Source organism: Bubalus kerabau, chromosome 5 (genome assembly GCF_029407905.1).
Source record: "Bubalus kerabau isolate K-KA32 ecotype Philippines breed swamp buffalo chromosome 5, PCC_UOA_SB_1v2, whole genome shotgun sequence".
Classification (NCBI taxonomy): domain Eukaryota; kingdom Metazoa; phylum Chordata; class Mammalia; order Artiodactyla; family Bovidae; genus Bubalus; species Bubalus kerabau.
Genome location: NC_073628.1, coordinates 16,371,010 through 16,379,394, shown reverse-complemented (window position 1 = coordinate 16,379,394; position 8,385 = coordinate 16,371,010). Strand labels below are relative to the sequence as shown.

The following is an 8,385-nucleotide window of genomic DNA, read 5'->3' as shown; positions in this document are numbered from 1 at the left end:
GGCAGGAAAGCCTTCCCTAACAAGGATAGGATACACTGTTCAGATCAAACAGATCCTAGTCCAAAATCATATTTCATTACATTCTGCCTTGAGTCCCTAGTTAGGGAGTGTGGAGTGGACGGGTACATAGTGCTATATTTAAAATGGATAGCCAACAAAGACCTATTGTATGGCACATGGAATGTTATATGGCAGCCAGGATGGGAGAGAATGGATACATGTATATGTATGGCTGAGTCCCTTCGCTGTTCACCTGAAATTATCACAACATTGTTAATCAGCTATACTCCAATACAAAATTAAAAAGTATTTTTTTTTAAAAAGTCAAGAAAAAATAAAATGGGCCTACTGACTCTCAGTCCTAATGCCACCAAAATAGGGGAGTCAGACAAGGGATATAGTGAGAAAACAGGGTTTTCAATCTTCCATTGAATTTTGCATTTCTCTGCCTCCCAATCTCCAGATCCAGCTCCATTATATAGACCAATACATCAAAAAACAAGACTACAGAGCCATTTAATTGGATTTTTAAATCAGGTCCTATTGGAGGTTCAAGTTCATTTGGAAGATCTTATGGTAAAAGCAACGGGACTTTCTTTGCTGCCCATGACATGTTCCCTGCTCCTGCCAGTGGAAGCCGAGTCTGCATCTGAGTCTGATTCTGCATCTGAGAGATATGACCCCAGTTTTGCTGGGGCCACAAGCAGTTCATTGGCCAGCCTGGTGAGTCCATCAGCAGATCTGTGGGTGGTGGACAGGCTGGGGAGCTTGCTGCGTGGGAGAGGGAGAGAGAGGAAGTTTGTGATTCTGCAAAGGTTTTCTTGGTCTTTTACTCAGCAATCTCTACAGTATGGTGTCTGTGCCAGTGAAGTAATAGTGGTGAAAAATGGTGAGCTGGAGACTTCCTTTGGGGTCCAGTGGCTAAGACTCTCTGCTCCCAACACAGGGGGCCCAGGTTTGATCCCTGGTCAGGGACCTAGATCTCTCACGCTGAAACTAAGATCCATAGCAGCCCAATAAATAAATAAAAATTACTTAATATTTAGGAAAAAACACAAAACAACAATGGTGAGCTGGCAGGCTACTGCCTTTACCATTTCGCATGCTTTAATTCCTCTCTGCCAGCTTCTCTCACCAACACAGAAAGGGATTTGGGAAATAATAGCCCTGCAATGAGATATGTGGAGCCTGCCAGGTGGGGCCATGATAAAGAACCTCTCTGCCAATGCAGGAGATGCTGGAGATGCAGGTTCGATCCCTGGGTCAAGAAGATCCCCTGGGGAAGGAAATGACAACCCAGTCCAGTATTCTTGCCTGGAGAATTCCATGGACAGAGGAACCCAGTGGCCTATAGACCATGCGATCACAAAGGGTCAGACACTACTGAGCGACTAAACACCACCAAATGAGATACTTGTCTGATTTTGGATCCGAGAAGGCAGGAGAAAAAGACTGAAAAAAAGAGAGCAATATTCCCAATTTGTGATCTCTCCCAGATAGGGTTGCCAGATAAAATACAGTATGCCCGATTAAATGTGCACACCAGATAAAAACCAAATAACATTTTGGCATTAATATGTCCTAAATATTGCATAATTACACAAAAATACTTTTCATTGTTTATCTGAGCAATACATTTAACTGGTATCCTGTATTTTTTCATTGGCTAAATCTGTCAACTTTCATCCCAAATATTGAATGTGGGGGTATTCTGTATACTCTATACCTTCTCCCCTCCTCTGCACCCATGACCAACATAAACACATAAAAACACCCAAAGCCTTAACTCACACAACACTAAGAACAGTCTAAATTACTGGGCAAGTCCGAGGATCTTCAAAGTTTAGGCCACGACGGTTGCTCTCAAACTTCATCGTGCACCAGTCACCTGGAGGCCTGATAATAACAGAGATTTCTGGGTCCCATCTCTATAGTTTCAGATGCAGTCAGTCTGGAGATGGGCTTGAGGATCTGCCTTCCTAACAAGCGGCCCGCAGTCATGATGCCCCTGGCTTGGACTCTAGCCTAGAGGAAGGAATGCTAGCCTACAGGGCAGGTACCCATGATTCTGGTTTCTGTTCTCTTCCTCACAGGGCATGCAACTCCAGATAAACAATTTAGAACCATTTTGCTTGGCTTTAATCATATGGTACATGTGAAACTCATCAGGATGACAAAATCAAGCAACATGGAAAGGAATAAGTTACTGAAGCACTGTCCTTAATGATCTCATCTGTAGGAGAGTTTATTAGCTTAGATTGATGGTGTTCAGAATGTGCTCACATGGCCAGGGCTCAGGGGGTTTGCAAACTTCCCTGAGGACCAAGCCCCATCAGCTCCAGGCTCTACCTGCTTCCACCAGCAAGTTCTCTATATTTGCTTTGTAAGACACTGGAGGCTGCTAGAGATGCTGTGTTTATAAAGGTGCCACTGGTTAAAAAAAAAGTGTGCAACCCATTGACTTAGAAAATCACTGAAGATCCTTCCTAAGAGTCTATGATTACAGCTCGACTCCATTCCAATTCCACCCCCTGTTATTTTCCCAGATGACCTGCCCTTGGATTCACTATCAATAAATAGTTCTATCAGTGTCTCAGGGAAGGAGCGTCCTGGCTCACACCTGTGGCCCCAGAATCACTGTCACTGTCCTGACTATCCTCAGTAGGTGGCAAGGGGCAGGACGGGCACACTGGAATCGGGTGGGTTTCAGAAATGCAAAGCTTGCTTTCCAAAGGCCTGGGCAGCTGTATTATACAGAGAACTCTGCTTGGAGATTGAAGGAATAGCATGCAAGGCTGTGAAGGGTTACAAAGAAGCTGCGAGAAATTAGGGATGTCACATACAGTGGGTGGGTGGGGGCACGGCCTTCTAATTAGAGAAACAGACATGCAGATTTTGACAAAATTAAAGAAGGAATGGGGAACCCAGTGTGCACCTCCGTCCATCAGCAGCAAACACCAAGGGCTCAGAGCATAGGGCCCACGTTGGGCGTGGGAGACAAGGACACACGTGTCATAGTGACGTCAGGGGGCTGGCCTTGTTCTGTCCCCCTCCTCAGCGCTCCCAAACTTGAGTAAAGTGGCCATCAAGGCCTCTACCCTGATCGGCCACAGCATCCCTGTCTCAGGACAGAGTCTGGTCTGACTTTGAGCCCTGGCCCCTTCCCAGGCTCAGTGATGCAGGGCCACAGAGAGGGGTCAGCTGCACCGAGGCAGCTGGAGGACAGGCCACCCACTTGGTCCTGGACAGCAGCCCTGACCCCAGCACTACCACACAAGGGCCCTTCTGTTCACTTCCTCTCCCAGCATCAGGGAAGGGGGCACCCTGCACAGTTAGTCTATTTTTCATGTTACCCTACCTTTGACCAGAACCTCCCGCTCTCCGCTTTCTCTGCATTTGGAGTTTTCTCCAGAATTCAAGGATGTCAGAAGAGGAAGGGACCGTGAAGATCTGTTTGCACACAAGGAGAGTGAAGTCGAGATTCAGAGTGTTTGGGGCTGTCCCGAAGTCACAGAGCCAGTTAGGACCACACCAGGCTGAGAAAGGGGGTCCCCCACCTGCCTGAGCAGGGTTTGTCACAGGTTTTCCTCCATCATCTGGGCACAAATACTATGATTCTTAATAAAATCCTTCAGAGGCGTGGGGCAACCCAGCCGTTGGTGTGTTTACCTTAGTTGACTCCAGCCACTGTCTGTCTCAGGCAGTGGCATTAAGGAGGCAGCATTGAACTGACCGGGCTTCCCTGGTGACTCAGCAGTAGAGTCTGCCTGCAATGCAGGAGATGCAGGAAATCCGGGTTTGATCCCTGGGTTGGGGAGAGCCCCTGGAGGACGGCATGCAACCTACTCCAGTACTCTTGCCTGGGAAGTCCCATGGACAGAGGAGCCTGAAGGACTACAGTCCATGGGGTTGCATAGAGTCAGAAATGACTGAGCAACTAAGACTGACTTACTTATTGAACTGACTATTTCTTTCCTCCCTTGGTGGAGGAAACAAAAAGTGTCCCTTCAGGGCCAGGTTCTTCCCGAAGCTCTAGGAGGGACAGGGGAGCTGCTTGGGTGATGTCAGGGTTGGATATCCAGCCACATCACCAGTTAGGTCCCCTGCTCATCTCCACACACTTGAGGACTGAATCCCGAAATCAAAGGAAAACACACTCCCAGTGGTTATCGCGCAAAACAGAAGAAAATGCTACTTAAAGGCAATCAGTTAGAATTACTTTCAATACATAAATATTTTGAGGAATGATGAGTTCATTTTAATTGCTTCCCTAACATTCATAACAGTATTATTTGCCAGCAGTGGCTTCTCCGAGGTGGCTGCCTCAATCCACCCCTGGTACCTGCAACCTTCCCTTGGAGAATCTGCCCTCACCTATCAGATGGACACATGGAGGAGGTGGGGTCCGGAGGTGAGCAGAGACTCACAGCAACCTCACAAAACCAGGATTCTGTGTCACTTTCACCCCAGTCCACCACAAGGTCTCATTACATCTGAAACACTCTCTGACCAAAGCTCAGCTCAGAATCTAAAGCCCCCCTCAGCACCAAACAGTTCTGTCCTAAGCGTTTACCATCTAAACAAACCAGTAGAAAGCAGGCATTTTCCCTTTCTGGTAATTAGTGATGATTCAGAAACATACACACACTCCCCCTAAAGACGCGGCTGCTTTTGCCAAGAACTACATTCGAGTGCATATTCTTCTATGAAACCACTTTGTAGATTTTATTAACTCAACAAGCCAAGCACAGATCCTGTTCTTATAAGCACAGAGAGCAAATCAGACCCAAGTGTCATCAATAAACCACAGCACTTGGAGAACAAATTCATTACTATCAATTACTCAGGAATTAATAAAACTCCTGCGAAGTATGGGAATGACTAACTTGATGCAGTGGGGAGGGGGGGGACATTCCAATGATTATCCGGAAGTCGAGGAGGCAAAGATTACAGAGGTGAATATTCCGGTCTTAACTGTATGTTTTAGGTTGAAAGTTCACAGACAAAGGAACTGTTTGGTCTATTTGCTTTTCTTCTTTTCTTTCTTTCCTGCCTCCCTCCCTCCCCCTCCCTTCCTCCTTCCCTCTATCCTTCACTCCTTCCCTCCTTCCTTCCACAAGGCATTATTTCCATAAGACTGAAACACCTGGAAGGTGCCCTGCCCCCCACTGACAGGTTTCCTAGGTCCCAGAGGCCAAGTCATCATTATCCATGATTAGCATCCACAGGCTCACAAGGTCACAGCAGATGCTGGCTTTGCTTCCTCACCTCTCACATCCCTTTGGCAGGAGTTCCCAGGCTAACACAGGACAGGAAGGAAGACGTAGGGACATAACTTTTAGGCCCAATATACTGAAGGGCAACGTGCCCTCAGAATTGCAGTGACACCGAGTGATGCTCTGAGCCAGCCCGACTCGTACTCCCCAGGCAGAGGGGCAGGGCTCTCAGGAGCTCTGGGTCCAGGGGTCCCCAGGCCTGAGGACAGAGAGGAGGAGCTACGCTTTCAGATCTAGCCATGCAGGGGGTTTGTAACAGTTCCTTTCAAGAAGTAAGACAAATTACTGCTTATGGTTTTGTTCCCTTTGCTGCATCAAACTGTCCTCAGGGCTCTGTTCCAAGCACATAATTGGGGAAGAATAAAAAAGTGACAGCCATGTGCTCTGATTTGCCCAAAATGCTCTCTGTGCTCTGCGAATCTGGCACGGTGGGCGGAGAGGTCCCTACCTGCAACCAAGATGTGGGGGCTCCTGGGGGTCCCTCCGCAAGTCTGCAAAACAAGCATCCTTAGCTCTTGACTTTAGGAACCCGGTAGCTGCTAACTGCAGTCTCCTCATTGTTAATTGGCTTCATCAGCTTGTATGCGCGTGTGCGTGCACGTACACACACACACACCTATCATCCAGCAGGTCCCTCATGCTCACCTTATGGAACAAAATCACTTGAACCCAAAAACTTTTCTTCCTCTTTCTTCTCCTATCTTTGGATTTTGGAGGCTAGGTTATTATATTAATATTTTATCCTCGAATCTTGGCAATCTTTAGCATAGACATGTGTTCAGTGTCAACTAGGTCCCAGGCATTGTGCGAGAAAGATGGATCATGCACACTCCACGCTTTTGAAAATCTCATGGAGGTAAAAAATGTCCACATAAACAAATCATTAAGACGTAATACAATAAGCACATTATTAGTGGCGCACCTAGACGCCCTGCAAGCATCGCAGAGAAAATGATAAAAACCCCCTGATGAGCTCGCAAAGGCTTCTCAGAGGCAGTGATTTTTAGGAGAGTTTTAAAGGACAAGGTGAGATTTGCCAAGTGGGGAAAATAGGGGAGAAGACTGGAGGGTGGAGTAACTCCGGGGGCAAAGTCACATCATACCATGTCCAAGCGGGTGGAAGTGCAAAGTGGCTGGGTAGGGACCTGGTGGCCCAGGAGGATGGGAATTTATAAAACTCAGGGCATAAGGACCTTAAACCATGCTGTGGTGTTCAAACTTTTACCATGGGAGAAACTGGGTGCCACTGAAGGTTTTTAAGCCAGGTGGGAGCACACATTTTTCTTAGAAATATAACTCTAAAGCAACAGACCATAATCAGAAATTGGGAAGATAATTAATCTGTTTATGACAGAGATTAAGGGTGAGTGCCTCAGTTAAAGACAAAATGATTACAAAGAAGAGGTTTCTATGGGGGATCCGGGAAGGGTCACAGGAGGAAGAAGGGGGCCTAAGAACACAGTCAGATGAAAACCCTTCTCATTCCTAGTCCCTCCATGCAGGTGCCAATTTGGATTGATCTGCTGGTCTCAGGGGCTTCCCTGGTGGCTCAGTGGCAAAGACTTCGCCTGCAATGCAGAAGACCTGAGTTCGATCCCTGGGTCAGGAAAATCCCCTAGAGGAAGTCATGGCTACCTAGTATTCTTGCCTGGAGAATCCCATTGACAGAGGAGCCTGGAGGGTTACAGTCCAGAGGTCGCAAAAGAGTTGAACAGACTGAAGTGACTGGCCACAGGATCAAATTTGCACCTGAAAAGCACCTTTCTCTGAGGCCAGACCTGCTCAGGCAGCACCTTGCAGGCTTCCATCCTCTTGGGACCCAGCCACCTCCCCCACATCCTGCAGCTTCCCTTTCTGACCTGCTTCCGTCTTCCTCGTAGACCAGAGTCCCGCCTTCTCTTCCCAGCCATGGTGTACTAATTGCTAAGATTCTAGGCCACGGGAGGCTGCTGCCAACAAAAAGATTAGCCCTTTTTACAGGAGGAGGCGATTAAAAAAGGAGAGATTTTTGTTTTTGAGGCAGATGAAAGAAAGCCCAAGGAGATGTGTGTTTGACCCTCCAACATGCTTCTCCAAGCCGCCCTCAGCAGTACTTAAAGGCGCTTCCAAGGGAAGCTTTATGAATGCAGAATGAAGTCGGGGCCATGTCTGCGCCAGAAGAAAGGGAGAAGGGATCCTTTATAGGCAGCCTCTCCTTGATGGCTGCGTGGCTCCCCCTGCCCCAGCGCTGCTGTTCCACTTCAGACGCCCGCCCGACCTCCTCAAGGTCACTCCACTCAGCAGGCCCCCTTGTGCCTCTCCCGGGGACCGCCAAGGAGCTGAAAGGGCTGGGGTTTGTTTTCTGCTTCTTCCGAGTCACAGCAGAGTCCTTGCCCCAGGGCAGAGACACTGAAGTTCCTAGCTGGGCAGGTCCGGCAGCTGCTGGGGGACCTGTGCCCCGACGGTAGAAGGAGCCCCCCCGCAACTGTGTCTGTCCAACTCTGCTTGCTGCACCCCCCGGGGGGCCATGGACATGGTCCTGGAGGGGCTTGGACCAGGGCTTGAATGAGGGCTCACAAGGCAGACAGGGAAGGGCCCATCTTTCCATCCCTATTGCTGTCTTCATCCTCCTGCTTCTAAGAGGCGCTTGATGCTAATACTGCCCGGCCTTTCCGCCTTCTGCCCTGCACTTAGCATCTGACCGTCACCTTCCTTACACGTCCTCACCACCGCCATTGGTGATTCTGGCCCTGGATCACATGTCTCTGGTTGGAAGGGACGGTGCACCTCCTCTGCTTGTCCTCATCTCTGCTTGTTTCAGAACCTGCTGGGCATCAAGCTTTGCACAGAGTTGGCACCTGCTCACTGCTTGCAAAGTCATTTCTTTTTTCCCAACACAATTTCTGATGCACTGATGGATGAATCTGCTTTGTGGTGAGAATGAACCCACCGAAGTAAATTTTGATATAAAGGAATTGCTTCCAAAGCAATGTTACCAGGAAAAAGACTCACAGACTTAGAGAACAAACTTCTGGTTGCTAGGGGGAAGAATGGGGGGAAGGGATAGTTAGGGAGTGTGGGATGGTCAATGGATGACCAACAAGGACCTACTTATAATACAGGGAACTCT

The 8,385-nt window shown here is 48.3% G+C and overlaps 1 long non-coding RNA gene across 1 annotated transcript; it reads right to left on the bottom strand.

The window, feature by feature from the left end:
- Nucleotides 1-1,485: 1,485 nt before the first annotated feature.
- Nucleotides 1,486-4,729, bottom strand: LOC129653677 (uncharacterized). Its single transcript, XR_008715195.1, has 3 exons — nt 3,953-4,729; nt 3,359-3,450; nt 1,486-1,896 (listed from the first exon to the last, which is right to left on the bottom strand). It is a non-coding gene; the product is annotated as an uncharacterized LOC129653677 (long non-coding RNA).
- Nucleotides 4,730-8,385: the final 3,656 nt, after the last annotated feature.